The sequence below is a fragment of the Acartia tonsa genome, chromosome 13 (genome assembly GCF_053477335.1).
Source record: "Acartia tonsa isolate MP-2025a chromosome 13, ASM5347733v1, whole genome shotgun sequence".
Taxonomy (NCBI): Eukaryota; Metazoa; Arthropoda; class Copepoda; order Calanoida; family Acartiidae; genus Acartia; species Acartia tonsa.
The window spans coordinates 31,887,668-31,905,022 of NC_137272.1; positions in this window are offsets into that span (position 1 = coordinate 31,887,668).

Below are 17,355 nucleotides of genomic sequence, written 5' to 3' on the forward strand. Positions count from 1 at the left end.
AATATCAGTAATAAGGAATATAATTCAATTTTCGTCAATCTATAACTAATTTATATCATTAAATTAAAAATGTGGCAAGGGGAGAGGGGAATACGCACGGCAAAGGTACGGAATGCGCCTATAAATATTAATTTCAACTTAATTCATTACATCAAACTTCAATGTCAAAGTCATTGTCAAACATAACCCAAATTAAAAATACATTATAAATTGTCGAGAACTTTTTGATACAAGACACTCTTTATATAGCTACGATTATGACACTTTAGTTCCTTATCTTTCTAGAAATCACCATTAAAAGTCAACAATGAAATAGGGGAATAAATAACACTGTTCAGTTCATAGCAAGAAGAAATATTTATATCGTCGCGGTAAAAATTTATTTCGAAATGTAAACAAAAATCAACTTTAAAGCGAGTTTGCCGCGTAACATTATCAATATCAACGACGACATTTAATTTCAAGGATTTTTTTTCAATAATGTTTCCGGATATTTTAATAAAAGTTGAAACATTTAATCATTTTAGAGGAAGGATTTTTATAAAAGCATTAAAAGACAAAATTAATCTATTGTAAGATATTTAATTGAATATGTTATTTGGATTTATTAAATTGATATTTTAAAAATAGTCCCACAACTTTTTTTTAAATCTACCTATGTGGTTCCAATGAAGAGCCATTGAAGCCGGATATACGCTTTTCAGGAATATAGGGATGGGGCAATGTTGACAGAAACAAGGATGACAACATTCATAAAAGCTAAGCTCTGAAACGGTAGGACAAACGAACATTGACACTTGTAGAGTGTCAGAACTGAATAATTAAAATATAAACATTTTTAGGACATGATTATGAGATGCATCGCATATAATATTGTAATTTGTTGTAATATAATGAAAATCATCTATGAATAGGATAATTATATCACATAAAAAATTATTGTCAAAAATGTTTAAAATGGACGTAAAGACATTCTGGTAACGAGTTCCCAGCAAGATATTTCGCCGTAGAGTTGCCTTGAGCTCGTGCAATATATGAACCGATTCCTATGCTACCTCGAATCCCATTCGCCATGAATTAACACCTAATTTTTTGGCGATAAACGTTGGAAAATCGGCCTTTCAAGCAAAAGGTAGCATGCGAGTTCGCCATCGATATCGTAGTAAGTAGCACAATGAAACATAAATTAAAAGAGCGAGAGAGAGACAGAGACAGAGATCATACCATTCCCGGCTTAATTTATTAAAGAGTAAGATATGTTTCTCTCTCTCTCTCTCTATATATATATATATATATATATATATATATCTCGCTCTTTTAATTTATGCTACAATTGTGCTACTTACTACAATATCGATGGCGAACTCGCATGCTACCTTTTGCTTGAAAGGCCGATTTTCCAACGTTTATCGCCAAAAAATTAGGTGGTAATTCATAAGCTACCATTTGAGATATCGAACAACGTAGCATGCTACCTTTTTTTAAAAAGTTTCGCTGGGTTGCTATACGCTTTTAAAATCGTACCTAACTATTATAGGAATCATCAAGCAAAGATTGAAATCAATAGGACAATTCTAAGATGACGTCTAAATAAACGATTTAGTGCTAACATAAAGGACATATAATTAAAGAAAAGCTTCACGTAAAAAAAATAAGCAGTCTAACTCTAATAGTATAGTCGAATAAATCATATTTTCCAATTAGGAAGGACAGACTGACAGACAAAATAAGTTATAAAGTAGCTTTGTTAATAAACGATAGGTGTATAAAATTACGAACTTTAGAAGAGAGAGAGAGAGAGAGAGAGAGGGGGGGGGGAAGAAAGAATAGGAAAATAAAGAAAGAGATAGAAAGGAGGTAATTTAAAGTATTAATTTGTTTTGATAGACTTGAAAATGAGCTTATTCAAACAAAACAAGAAAATTTTACAGCTGTTGGAAAAATAAACTTTGAAAGTTGTATTTTTAGTAGAGAAGCTACTCTATAATGTCTGTATGTCTGTCTTGAACGTTTTTGGGAAACAAGATTTTCTAGGCTCCTATAAAAGATAGAATGCTGAAACTTCTTGTAAACGAATAAGAAGCATAATTAAGTAGGTATAAAACATCCATTACTGTCGTGCTGCTTTTGTGTTTTTACTTTACCTTACTACTTTATATTATAGACTATCGGCCATGCCCCTAAAGGCCTTTAGGGGCACTTAGGGGTGGCGAGGCAGTGTTTAGAGTCGACTCTTTATCTAAATTTTATTTTCAAAAAGAAAAATTAAATACAGGTTTTCAAAAATTTGGAGGGTCATATTTTTTTACAACGGGTGCAATTCTTGGGAGGGTGCTGGTACCTGTCCCCAAAATTGTTATAAACCTTTCTAGAACATATGAGAAGCTACACAGTAAAAGAGAACCTTATAGGTTCAGCAATAAGCGAGATCTTTTGGTCAGACACTGATCCTGGTACTTTAATATAAGGATTTATTTATTTATTCACCCAACCTCTCTAAATAAAAAAATCACTAAACCTATAAATAAAGAAAACTTAAAAATTTTTTGGTCAGTATTTCAAAAGTAATTTTAGACTAGCGACATTGTCCTCTTTATATTTAGTTTTTAACAAACGTCAAGTATATTAAAACCCTGATAAGGCACAAACCCTGTGGGGATTTCAATATGTCCCTTTATCTTTATACTAGCAGATAAGATCCTAGAGGTCTCTAGGGACATTTTAGTTTTTGAAAGAAAAAAATAAGAAAATTTTTATTAAAATAGTTATAAACCTACACAGGACCTATGAGAAGCTACATTGTAAGGAAAAACCATATCGGTTCAGCGGTAAGCGAGTCAGACTCATTCTTTGTGGTTAAAAAGTTTTCACACTCAATTAATGAACCAACCAATCCAAATTCACTAAAAGTCCCCAAAGTTGTTAAGCCAACGAATAAGAAAGCGTTATTATAAAACTTTTGAGACTAGTGTAATAAAAAGCTCATTGCCCCTCTCTATTTGACTATGACTATACCCTCTTAATATTTCCATGTAATATATATTTTTCAAACTGTCTATCTAAATAGTAAAAATTCATCTATTGGTCTATAATTAATTCAATATATCTATCGATGTATCTCTTTTCTATCTACCTATTTATCTCTCTTGTTTGTTTTAACTGTCGTAAATTATTTGTTAAATTGTTTTTAAAAATTTCTACCAATTATCTTCTAAAATTGAAGTATAAAAGGAAAGATTTTTTGAACTAATATTCGTTGCTTACATTCATGTTTTATGTTTATTTTTAAGTTAGTATATTTTTTCAACCTATTTTTAAATGTTTTATGTTTAAATTTTTCTTTATTTTTGTTTTTCGTAATCAGAGAGAGGGAGGGGACAATGGAATGTTAATTACAAAAGTCGAAGATGATTAAAGTCCCTCCACAGATTATGACGTCATACGATAGAATACCCAATGAGAGGCCAGTTTACACTGTAATTGGCCAATGGTAAAATCTATGCTGGCCTCTTATTGGTTATTTTATCTTTAACGTCATAATCTGTGGAGTGACTTTAATCATCTTCACACTAGTCCCCAAAGTTTTATGATAATATTTCTATTCGCTACCTTCAAAACTTTGGGTTCTTTTTTTGATTTTGATTGGTTTGTTCATTATTGAGTGTCCAAAATTTTCGACCACTAATTGTAGTCAACAGAATGGGTTATTTTGCCTATTATATCATTGGGCATGTACATCAATTTATCGACCATTGTCTTATCCCTTTAGATTCCTGCTTGGACTCCCATTATCTATTATTCGAACCATGCATGGTTTTTATTTTGTTAATTAGTCTCAAAACTTTTTTTAGTGTATCGTGATTTTCTTCTTAAGTGTTAGTCAAATATTTATTCTTTTTCATTTTCTCTCTCTCTCTCTCTCTCTCTCTCTCTCTCTCTCTCTCTCTCCCTCTCTCTCTCTTTGGCTTTTCTTGAAGTATTTTTACATTGTAGCAAATTTTGGAAGAACTTTATAACATGGAAGTATTGGACAATGGACATATGATACCAATTGGTTAAGAGAATCCATACTTGGAATTTCAGTATCTTTAATAGCAGCTGAGATAATTAATTTTAAAAACTTAGATTATGGCCAAGTAGACATTTTAAATACTACAGAGGCTTCACTGCAATTTTTTAAAAATCTAAATAACATTAGTATCTTATTCAATGACTAGCGGTTACACCCCTATAACTTCTAGGGGCAATTAAGGTGGGTGGGAGAAAGGTCGACTCCCCCATTTCGTATTTCAGTTTAAAAAAAGAAAATATTTTATCAGTGGGGGGGGGGGGGGAAAGTCATCTTTCAGTGGGAGGGTTAAAAAAACCTCCCAAGAAATAGTTGAAAACCATCCCTGGACCTGGACCCAGAAGAAGCTTCATTGTAAAAGGTTTCAGTGGTTAGCGAGATCCCTCGCTATAGGCAAAAAAAAACCTACTACTTTATAGAGTTGTTCCGTTGAATCACAGGGACGGCCAATTTTACCCCTGTCGATAAATGCATGGTTTGAGCCGGCGCCTCTAGCTACGGCAGGCCAATAAACAATTATCATCTTTTGTCGTTGTCTCTTGGTGGCTTGCGCTTTTTCGTTGGGGTTATAACATTTGTATTTTTAGTTTTTCAGTGTTTTGATGTTTATCATTTCTTTCATTAAAAATTGTTTGGTTTTTTTTAAAGCTACAAAAAATCTTTTTTGTTTTGTTTTTAAAGCAAATTTGTCAATTATGGTGGACAGTTACACCCTTTTAAAATCATAATAGAGGGATTTAAGGCTTGACCGGTTATTACACTGATATAAAAAGTTTCACCTTATCAAATGGATCAAAAACTTTGGTTACTTTGGTGAAACTTGATTGGTAAAGTCCAAAATTTTGAACCTATTATTTTAATTTACAGAAGGAGTAATTTTTTTGTCATCATAGGAGATGTATATCAATTTATCGTCCAATGTCTAATCCATTAAGATCATTGGATTTTCGGCGATAACTTTGGGGACTTTGATGAATTTTGATTACCCAGTTGGTTCATTAGATAAAGTGTTTAAACGTTTCAACCACTAATTGTAATTTATAGAAGGGGTAATTTTGTGTAAGATCATTGGGAATGTACAACAATTTATCGTTCAATGATTTATCCCTTTAGATCCTTGGATTCTCGGCGATAAAGAATCATAAAGGAGTGAAATAAAACAATATTTAGGAAAATCTTTGATTTTAAAGAAGATTAAAAACCCAACAAGTTGTTAGCGGCAAGAATCAATTATTTCTCAGCCTTAGGGGAGGATATTTAACGCTCAGCAGTTAGTGTGTAAAACCATTATAAGATGGTCCTAAGTGCTTATGTTACAGTAGTATAACATTACAGTTTCAGGCTATTTAATGCTGTAATTATTATGTGATTATGGGGTAGAAAACAGCTATAGGAATGGTATCTATATTTTTAAAACACACATGCCTATATTTAGATAGTTAGATAGAAGTTACCATGCAAAGATTTTCAAAAAAGTATTTACTAGCTAGAAAGATAGGTAGAGAGATAAATAGACAGATAGAAGGTCAAATAGTTAGACAGATAGATAAACAGATAGATATACATATATATATTATAAATAGACATACAGATAGTTAGATTGACAAAAAGATAGACAGATAGATAGATGGATTGTTATGTAGATAATTAGATTTATAAATGTATAAATACAGATAGATAATCACATAGTTATAAAGAGGTAGAATGACAGATAGAAGACAGATTGATAGACATATAGATGGACAGATAGATAGACAGATAGATAGACAGATAGATAGACAGATAGATAGACAGATAGATAGACAGATAGATAGACAGATAGATAGACAGATAGATAGACAGATAGATAGACAGATAGATAGACAGATAGATAGACAGATAGATAGACAGATAGATAGACAGATAGATAGACAGATAGATAGACAGATAGATAGACAGATAGATAGACAGATAGACAGACAGATAGAGAGATAGATAGATAGACAGATAGATAGACAGATAGATAGACAGATAGATAGACAGATAGATAGACAGATAGATAGACAGATAGATAGACAGATAGATAGACAGATAGATAGACAGATAGATAGACAGATAGATAGAGAGATAGATAGACAGAAAGATAGAGAGATAGATAGACAGATAGACAAATAGATATATATTTATGTAGTATTTACTTATTTCTAAATAATTCTTGGTTTTCTCCCCTTAATCCTTAAATAAATAAAACAAGAAAATTAATTGTTGGAAAGGCATTTTAATATACATACAAAATTTATTTTGAATGTAGGGATCTAAAGTGATAAGACAATGGCCGATAAATGAATGTACATTCCCAATGATGATACACAAAATTCCCTCTTCTGTAGATTACAATTATTGGTTGAAACGTTTGGACACTCAACCAATCAAAATTCATTAAAAGTCCCCAAAGTTTTAAAGCCAACAAATAAAAAAACGTTAAACTTTGGGGACTAGTGTAATAAACAACCCATTGTACCTTTCCTACTTGATTTGGATGTGTGTTAAATATTTTAGATGAGGGGCTTCGTCCCTAGCATATAGAGGCATCTAAAAAAAAATTTTACATTTATTATATCTTTTGTTTTCATTGTTTTATTTTTTTCGGACGACTTCTTTGTATAATTAAAGATAGAAGAAAGTAGGTAGTACAATAGAGCTTAAAAAATCTTCGCTTAGGTAGTTTAATTGAACCTCAGAAAAATTAAAAATCAAAAGAAAAAAAGTGGAGGCATCTAGAAGCGTTGCTGCTAGTTATCCTATTATATACAGTAGTAAGGTTTTTTTCTAAACCTTGAGATTTCAACATTTGATATTTGAGTTCTCCTCTTTGCAGAAGCTTTACATTTGTCCCAGAATACTTTTATGCTATTTTTTAGTTTTAATCTTTGGGACGATTTAAGGCTATATTTTTTTTAACTGCTTCTTCGTACCCCTTCTATCTCCTCGATGCTATGGTCGCAACTGCAATTGCTTATATCTGGTTTTAGGCCATTTTCTGTCCCCCACTCTCTCTTCCAATACAAATCTCTTAAGAAAAGGGGCGTGATCTAAGTATAGATATATAATTTGGAGAGATAGAAAGTTAGAAGGAGAAAACATTAAAATGACAAATGAGGAAATAAGAATTTAAACTGTTTATTTTAGCAAAACTAATTTCAATTTACCTTTCACCACATATCTTTAAAAGTGTGCCTTCATTTCCGCACAAGTATCACTTTATTAGTAGTGGTTAAGATCAGGGAGGATTAGATTAAATTAGATTAGATATTTATTTTATGACACACTTAACAAATAATAATAATAACAGTATTATAATACAGGGTTTAAATATTCATTTACAAACAATAAAATTGAATATGAACAAAAAATTTACTAAAAGGATTATAATTCATTCCAGTGTGAAAATGAGGGAGTGAGGAAGGGTGTATGTGAGAAGACTAGAACATTAGATATTAAATTTAGAAAAATAAAATTGATAATAGATGAAGTATGGAGTTAAGGCTATTACTTAATTTAAATTTCTCAAAAGACATGCGGTTACAATGGGGGTTTATTACACTAGTCCCCAAAGTTTTACAATTAAGTTTTCTTATTTGTTGGTTTACAAACTTTGGAACCTTTAGTGAATTGTGTTTGGTTGCTTAATTAAGTTACGTGTTCGAACGTTTCAATGACGAAGCCCAAAATACATAACTTTTGCACCACGTCGTCTTCCTGTGACTTCATATTCTCCATCTTTTTTAGGGATTTTCTTTCTTACTTCTCCTCTCATATCCCTCATTTTATGACGTCACAGGAAGACGACGTGGTGCAAAAGTTATGTATTTTGGGCTTCGTCGTTTCAACTACTAATTTTAATCTACAGAAGTGGTAAATGTGTATAAACATTGGAGATGTACATCAATTTATCGGCCATTGTCTTATCCCTGTAGATCCCTGGGTAAAGCTACAATATTACCTAGGCATCAGTATTCCAAAAATCAGATCAATAGGTTAATTATATCACATAGAAATTTCTTGTTAAAAAAAGTTAAAACATACTTCATACTTGAAATGAACATACGAACTTTTTGATAACGAATATAGAGTAGCTATGCTATCTAAGTGTTGTAGGAATCATCATGCAAAGTTGGATATCGCTAGGACAATTTTAACATGTCTAATATAACGAAAAGAGCTTACCGTTACGAAAGGAAGGACAAACTCTTTTAAAAATTATAACAAAATCTACCAAAAATGAAAATATGAAAAAATTAAATTTAGGTTAGCAGCACTTGACATGTTTGGAAGGAAATTGTTACATCTAAATCCACTCAGGGATCTTAAGGGATAAGACAATCGACTATAAATCAATGTAAATTCCAAATCATGATAAACAAAATCATCCCTACTGCAAGTAAGAAATTGAAAAGAGTAGACACTTGTAGTTTTACCAACAATTTAATACCCAACGAAAGAGAAAATATTTTCAAATACTTTAAGTACCATATAATTTACATGTCCCCTCCCTCCCTAAAATCGAACTCTCTCTCTCCAAGTAGCACAATATTAGAATTGCAATGGGGATAGTAAGAACAAGAATAAAATATTTTGACATTGCACAAACATGGATATGAATATCTGCCAATTAAAATCATTTGTGGAAAAATTCAAACACTTGTTTGTTTGATTTACACAAAGACATTCATGCTTATAAATAGCGAAGCTATAAGAAACTATTAAAAAATAGTAAAATGTAATTTTGTTGATATAGGTAAAATCAGGAATAAGGTTTAACCAACAAGCGAAATAAATCTAATCACCGGTGTCCTGGATAGGAAACAGGTTTTTTTTGAGTTACGTAAGACAAGACCTATATTTCTATGACCGGGCATGTAGGACGGTTCAGCACATAACTTTCATTAAATCACAGCTGATCATTTTTGTGGATTTTTTTGAAAATTACTTTTTTACCCATATTTTCATAGTTTTTCCCAATAAAAATCACAATATTCTCACATTTCCAGCTTAGTTATTCTAAATTCATGCATAAAAGTATAATAGATGACAGCTATAACAAAATCAATAACCCCAATTGACTATTCTAATATTTGTAGGCAAAACATAGATCCTGGATGTGATACAAGGTTCCTCTGAGGATCCACCAAAAAAGTTTAAACAAATCAGAATCAGCAATGATTTTGTACAATGTTTTCATTGTAATATTAACAAGTAAATCACTTCTAGACACCAAGCATATGGAGGACTGGTAAAATTATTTCATTACTGAAACCAGGGAAACTTGACATTTAGGGTTCCAGTTACTGCCCTGTCTCACTTCTTTATCCTGCCTGCATGATTCGTCCTTACCTGAATGATGCTGTTAAACTTGCAGACCAACATTATGGCTTTTTACACAGGCAGGTTCCCCACCACTGCCTTACAGAGTATTAAAACCTTAATCAACAACAGCCTAAACAATAAGAAACCAGTTTTCAGAACAGTGCTAGTTGCCATTTATCTTTCAAAGGCTTTTGACACTGTAAACAATGAGGTTCTACTGCATAATATTAATGCACTAGACTTGAATGAGTACATGTAACGTATTATATGAATACCTTAGAGGTAGAAAACAATTTGTTATCAGAGGATCTAAATATGCATACAAATCTGCCAAACAGGCTGACCTACAAGGAGGAAACCTATACCATATACTATTTGAACTGTAAATTTTATAAATGCCAACACCTCACTCTAATTACATATAGTTTCCTCTGCTGACAACTCCAACAGCATAGGTCCCCTCATTTATCCTTATGTCAAGGACATAAAAGCTAGCTTAGCAGTTCTTAATAATTGGTTAAAAGTCAGAACCCAATCATTTCTCCAGCCAATCATCTAGTCTTTACCACCTTTTTTGAATGAAACAGGCACTGTAGTCATAGTTGAACCAGTACCATAAGTAAGACATCCTAGGTTCTTAGGTGTTACATGTGACAATCTTTTCTATATCGACCATCTTGTTAAGGAGCCAAGAAATAAACTAAACCCCAAAAACAAAATGCTTTAAGCTCTCTCCACCAGAGGGAAAGAAAAGTAAGTCATAGTAAAAAGCAATTTGCCAGTCCCTGATATTCTACTGCAGTTCCATATTTAGTAATGCCAGCTGGGACAGCCTACTGTTTGCTGGAAAAGCTGCTTTGAGAACTCATTACCCAGAACAGCTAAAACCACCCTGTCCCAATACTTTCAGGTTACATTGATTACCTGAATACCTTAAAGGCCAGTGTAGTTTGTGTCTGACACTAGCAAGAATTTCACACAACCACCATCATTTCAACTGCAACCACAACCCATCAAAACCTTTAAAAGCAGCCACAATACTGAACTGACTGTTTCCAATGATGATGAGCAGGAACAAACAATAACACAGGAACTATTTAGACATCAAGTCAGCAAGGAACCAATATTGAGCAAGATAACTTGTCAATATTACAAGGAAAACTCTATACAGAATCATTGCGGATTCTGAAGCATGTTAGTTTAAACTTCATTGGAGGGACATCTTATTACAGCCAGGAACTATGCTATAACAATTCATGAGGCATGCATGAGGGACTTAACAAGTGAGCATTTTTTTGTGTTAACTACCAAAACAAGATTAAGTTTTTTTTAACTGTTTAGACATTAATTCAAATAACAACTTCAAATAACTTTAACCCAACTTCTAGACTACAAATCTTAGATTAGTTAATTGATTCTGAAAGATCTTGTTATTGATAATAACATAATCTTTGGTTCAGCTGTCACCTATTTTACTTTTCTGATCAGATGTGATTTAATGAAAGTTATGTGCTGAACCGTCATACACGCCCGGTCATAGAAATATAGGTCTTGTCATACGTAACTCAAAAAAAACCTGTTCTATCCAGGACACCAGTGTAATATTATATTAGAGGGGCAAATGGTGGGAGGTCGTCAATTTTACGATGTGTTGCCCCCTAACGAAAGCTGAATAACACGTATAGGCTTTGTTATTTTTTTCTGAATTGATTTCATAGTTGGTATAAGCTGGGAAAAACTATTTGTAAGTGTGTCTCTCAAATTTGAAGTAAGAGTAAAATGAGTAGGGGTAGGTTAATAGATGGTTAATAAAAGCTGATATAAAAATAACATGATGTCTATTAGTCTGCCTCTGTGTGTGAAGCTTAAGATCCCTCTAACCACTGGACCGATATGGTTCTCCTTTACAGTGAGGCTTCTTATAGGTTCTGTAAAAATTACAGTGTAACTAAAAACTAACGGCTATGAAAATAACTGGTTGTCAATCTGTCTGTTGAGTTTTTTTTAGGATACCTTCAGATCTTTCTAACAGCTGAACCGACAGTTTTCTCCTTTACAGTAAAGCTTTTATAGGTCCTGGGAAAGTTTATAACTATTTTTGTGAGGGTATCTCAGTCCCCTGAAGAGAAATCGCCCCTGTTTTTACTTTTCTTATCTTTATCCCCACCCCTGAAGAAAGTGCAATATTATTGAGGGTTTGAATCAATTTTAAATCTATTTTTGTGTGCAGTTTCGCCAATAGGTCAATTTCAACCCAATATTTGTGTGTCCACTGTCTGCTTGTCCGTCTGTTTAATTGTATGTTTGTCTGTCTGTCTGTTTGTCTGTCGTTTGTTTGTCTGTCTGTTAATTTGTATGTTTGTCTGACTGCCTGTTTAATCGTATGTTTGTCTGTCTGTCTGTTTGTCTGTCGTTTGTTTGTCTGTCTGTTTATTTGTATGTTTGTCTGACTGCCTGTTTAATCGTCTGTTTGTCCATCTGTTTTTTTGTCTGTATATTTTGTCTTTCTTTTTGTCTGTCTGTATGTTTGTCTGTTTATTTGTTTGTTTGTTTGTTTGACTGCCTGTCTGTCTGTTTGTCTGTCTATTTGTCGGTCGGTCTGTTTGTTTGTCTGTCTATTTGTCGGTCGGTCTGCTTGTCTGTCTGTCTGTTTATTTATCTGTCTGTTTATTTGTATGTCTGTCTGTATGTTTGTCTTTCTATCTGTTTATTTGTCTCTGTCTGTCTGTTTGTCCATCCATTTAGGTTAGCTGTCTTGGATGTGTAAGGGGCCTAAAAAACTGGAGTTCATCTTTCTTCCTATTATCAGTGGAAAGCTGTCTATAATGCGATGCGATAAAATTAATATTCTTTCATTTTAGTCTGGCATTTTTTTTCTTTTCCTGAATTTTATTTGCATTAAAAAAGTTTTAATTTGTTGTTGAATACTTCTCAATTCTTCTCTGCAAAATTTTAAATACATAGTGAGCCTTAAAAAAGTTTTATTTTGTCTCAGTAATTAGAGTAATTGATATGGATCTAAAGGTATACGACAATGGCAGATAAAGATGGTAGATTACAATAAGTGGTTGAATCCTTAAGACACTCAAATTAATTAATCAACCAATCAAATTTAATAAAAGTCTGCAAAGTCCCCAAACAGAAGGGGTATTTTTGTATGAACATTGGGAATGTATATCAATTTATCGGCCATTGTCTTATCCTATTAGATCCCGGATATTCTATTGTTGAATATTTTGCTTCCTGTGAAAAGTTTTAGGTGATTCCTTGAATTATTCAGCAGTAAAATATCACATAAGCAAAATTGCAATTGCTTTGATGCATGTTTTTATATATAAGGTCAGGTTAAGTTAAGGTTAGAAAAATCCAGCAGTCGAGATACGGAAAGCGTCATGTATGACGTCATAAAAATACGTCTATATCCATCTCTTTCCTTTCCCACTTCTCCTCTCACGTAGGTATTGGGATTTAAGTGCAAGGATAGATTGGACAGGGGTTAATTAACTGTATGTTCACAGGGCTGGGGACCATGCGCCGACTTTCAAATGGGTCTTGGAAAATCAGCTAATTTCTTTAGAAATATTACCAAGTTGCTAGAAAAAAGAAGAAAGTAATTTGCTAGCAGAAGAAAACGGTCCCAACCACTATAACCAGGTATTTGTCTGGGTAATACTTATTAAATATACATTTATTGTAGGGGGTCCCGTAAAGCAAAATTTTTTTTTTAAAGAAAAAAGATAGAAAATTTTTTTTTTTCGGGTTTGATCAATCAAATTAATTATAAGGGGATCTAAAGGGAGAAGGCAATGACCGATACATTGATGTACATCCCCAATGATTATACACAAAAATTAGTGGTTGAAATGTTTGAACACTCAACTAAATAAGCCAACAAATCAAAACCCTGAGACACTCAAATTAATTAATCAACCAATCAAATTCAATAAAAGTCCCCAAAGAATAAGAAAACGTTATTATAAAACCTTGGGGACTAATGTAATAAAAAGCCCATTGTTCCTTCTCTCTCTCTGATTAATTGTACTGTAATACTAGTTTGTTAGACAACTCTAGAAATCTAGCTTGAGTTGAATAAAATGCAATTACAAGTTTACAGCCGAGATTATCGAATCCGCCATAGTCTATCCTATTTCAAAGTTTGTACAATTAAGTTATTCTAATAAATTGTGCGCTAGCTTCAAGGATAGTCATTTCCAGTATCGCTTCAGAACCGATTAATGTCAGGTGGATTAGAGGAGTAGGAGGAGTAGTCTCTTAAAGCTTTGAGTGAAAGGCTATAATATTTAAAAATAGTTGAGATATTTTGGCTGGGTGGGTAGTGACTCCCCAACGGCTTAAGAAGGTAAATATATAAACTTATGACTATATATGGTTTAAGATTAAACACCCTTGATAAATTTGACAACTTGTATAAATAAACTTTGGCCTGTATTCACTTTTTTATTTTAGTATTCGTGGGAAATTATCTGTAATACGAGCTAAACATCTTTATTGCTGAGATCGGTTCTAATCCTGCGGATATTAATTGGTTTCGAACCCATACTGGAAATTGAATTTTACATTAATATTTAAAAATTAAACACCCTGGATAAATTTGACAACTTGTATGAATAAACTTTGCTCTGTGCATTCAACTTAAAATCACTGAAATCTTTCAACCTACTTATTTACTTTTAATTTCAGACTTTTTTTTGAAAAAAAAGCGCAGCAAATCTTAAAGTCAGTTGGTCTGTTTGTTAAGCTTCTTTCAATAATTATAATAACTTTCCTACTAGAAGCTACGCCCATAGAGGCCTCTAGGGGCACTTGAGAAGGTAGTTGAATTAGATAACCCAATTTTTTTCTAGTTTAAAAATAATAAAATCTTTTTTTTTTGGTGGGGGTAATTTATTTCTAGTGACAATTTTTCTTAGAAGGGTGGTTTTACCCTTCCCAAAAATAGTTAGAAACCTTCACTGGACCTATTAGAAGGTATCCTGTAAAGACAACTGTTTATAAAACCATATTAAATTGATTCTGAACTGCATATTGCATAATTATTTTTGTTAAAAATTGTAAATTGTTTTGGCAGTAGTAATGTTTTGCTATATCTTTTTAAAAAACTATTACATTATTCTCTCTCTCTCTCTCTCTCTCTCTCTCTCTCTCTCTCTCTCTCTCTCTCTCTCTCTCTCTCTCTCTCTTTCTCTTTCACTATCTATCTCTTTAATTCTCTTTCCCTTTTCCTTATTCTTCTCTTTCTCTCCCTCTATCGCTCTCTCTCTCTCCCTCCCCCCCCCCTCTCTCTCTCTCTCTCTCTCACTTTCAATGTTATCGTATAATATCTAAATAACCATTTTCCTCTCTATAGGAAATTCTAACAATAGCTAAATAACTATTAAACATCATTTGTATATTCATCCCTCTATCTATCTATCTATTGGTATGTATATTATTCTTTTCTATCCATCTATTTATCTATTGATCTGTATACCATTCTAGTCTATCCATCTATCTATCTATTGATATGTATATCATTATTTTTGTCCATCTATCTATCCATTGATATGTATATCATTCTTTATATCCATCCATCTATCTTAATTTGTATATCACTCTATCTATCTATTGGTAAGTATAACATTTTATTCTATTCATCTTTCTTTATCTATATCTATATTAGGGTTGGGCCGGATATCCGGTGTGGCCGGATATCCGGCCGGATATCCGGTCATTTTCAATATCCGGCCGGATACCGTATATTGAAACTATCCGGCCGGATATCCGGCTCTATAATTTTTTATACTTTACACCAAAAATCTCTGCTTTTTAAGGTCTTAAATGGCTATAATTTTCTTATTATTGAAGCTAGAAGAACATTTTTTCTGAATAAGTTTAACTTTATGTAAATTTATATAAGATTTCTGAAGAAATTTTTTTTTACTACTTTAATAATTGGTAATTTGGCCGGTTATCCGGCCGGATATCCGGTAATTTGGCCGGATAACCGGATATTTGCCGGATATCCGGCATTGGGCGGATATCCGGCATTTGAAATCAGCCGGATATCCGGTATCCGGTATCCGGCCAAAAAAGTATCCGGCCCAACCCTAATCTATATATCATTTTATTCTATCTATCTACTGATATGTATTTCATTCTATTCTATACAATATCAATCTATCCATCTATCTATTCATTTATCTACATAGATATGTCTATCTATCTATATGTCTATCTATCTATCTATCTATCGAATCTATACATTTTAACAATAGATGACTAATTACTGAAAAAGTTTAAGAAATCTGTATTTATAGTCATTTGAATCTATCTATTGATCTATATATCCATCTATCTATCTATATATGTCCATCGATCCATTTATCTATCTAGGTATCAAATCCATCAAATTTAACAATAGATGACTAATTACTGGTAAAGTTTAAGAAATGTATATTTATGGTCATGATGGTATCTTTTAACTTATGTATATTAAGCAGGGATTTAAGGGATAGGACAATGGATAGAATATTTGATTTTTTAAATTTTTTTTTTGGAAATTTGAGGGAAGTTTTATGGGAGAATGTTTTTTATTTATTATGTTAAAGGGAGTGTGAACGTAAAAATTTCTCATCTGATTATCAAATCTTAACATTTACTAAGCACATTTCACTACACTGATCAACCAAAAATGTCCTATTCACAAAAATATCCAGAAATAATGCCTTGATTTTATGGTATTTTGAGAGGGAAAAAGGAAAAAACAGGGAAAATCTGAACGTTTTTGTTTCTCATAATGTTTGTAGGGATATTTAACTTGTCATATATAGTTGAAACAATTTACTTACTGTTAAGGATTTATTTTATGCTATAAAATTGCCAATTCGTTTTTTTATAACGTAGTAATTAGGTAATAAAGACATATTTTAAATTCGTATTATTGACAAAAAAATACCTCACTGTCTACAAAGGGTTGAATCTCATAGGTTATATAAAATAATAATATCCTTATTTATTGTGTTGAACAATAAATAACCCACTTTGGAGAATTAGTTTACACTTTTATCAGACTGTTTATAAAGAAATATTGCGTCTTTATTATTTACAAATTTGTAATTAAAGGTGGGCGAGAGATGGGCCATTTTAAGTTAATTGGATACTAATAAAAAACCTGTTTCTGGCTTTGTTATTGTATTTGGTTTTCAATAAAAAAATATTGCTTATTTTATCAATTTCTAAGTAACTATACATTGGATTAAAGCAAGGATTATGTTAAAAGTCAGCTTAACTGTTAGGAAAAATCTAGAACTATGTGAAAAAGTTTAATTTTAGCTATAATGGGAGAAAAAAGCAATTTAATGCACATTTTATATAATACGGAAAATTTCTTCCTTTCCCCGTACCTTATAAAAATCGTCGGAAAAAGCCGTTTTTTAAGCAAACAAAAGTGCGTTTTGCTCTATCTGTGAGATATTATGAATGAGATAATGTTAAGATTTGATATTAAGATGAGAAAAATTTACGTTCACAGTCCCTTTAAGGGAAAAACGTATATTTTTAATTGATTTTTACAAAAAATGAAAACCTTCAAACGTTTAAACCACTAATTGTAATCTACAGAAGGTGTAATATTGTGTATCATCTTTGGGGATTTACATCAATTTATCGGCCATTGTTCTATCCCTTTAGGTCCATGGGTTATATGTTGATTACTAAAGTTATTATGAACAAGTATAATAACAGTAGACAGTATTTTTATAGTATAAACTGTAAATAAACTGTTATAACTGCTTACAAATTGCCATAGAAACCACTATATACATGGTATAATAGATTTTTCAACCTAGAGTAAAACATTAGAGGGGGAAGGGTTTAAAAAACTTTTTCCGAGGACCACCATGTGCCTACTTTCAATTGGGTCTTTGAAAATTAACCAATAA